Below are 289 nucleotides of genomic sequence, written 5' to 3' on the forward strand. Positions count from 1 at the left end.
CTCCAAACCGGTTTTCGTAGGTTTCATAGCTGCGTACGCCATTGCCGCGGAAGAACAAGAGCTCGCGAAGGAGAGAGTTGTGCTGCGGCGTAGTGCTAATGTAGAAACCTTATTGGGGGTTAGGGTTAGGGTTTACTCTCGTTCACGTATTTATAGACAACCCAAGCAAAATTAAATAAATCAATCAGATAGACCCAAGGTTTTGAAAAATTGAAAGCAAACCCGTTATTGGCCTGAGAAAATTAAAGATTTAAATATTTAAAAATTCAATTGAAATTAAATTGGATAT

This window comes from Arachis ipaensis, chromosome B02 (assembly GCF_000816755.2).
Source record: "Arachis ipaensis cultivar K30076 chromosome B02, Araip1.1, whole genome shotgun sequence".
NCBI lineage: Eukaryota > Viridiplantae > Streptophyta > Magnoliopsida > Fabales > Fabaceae > Arachis > Arachis ipaensis.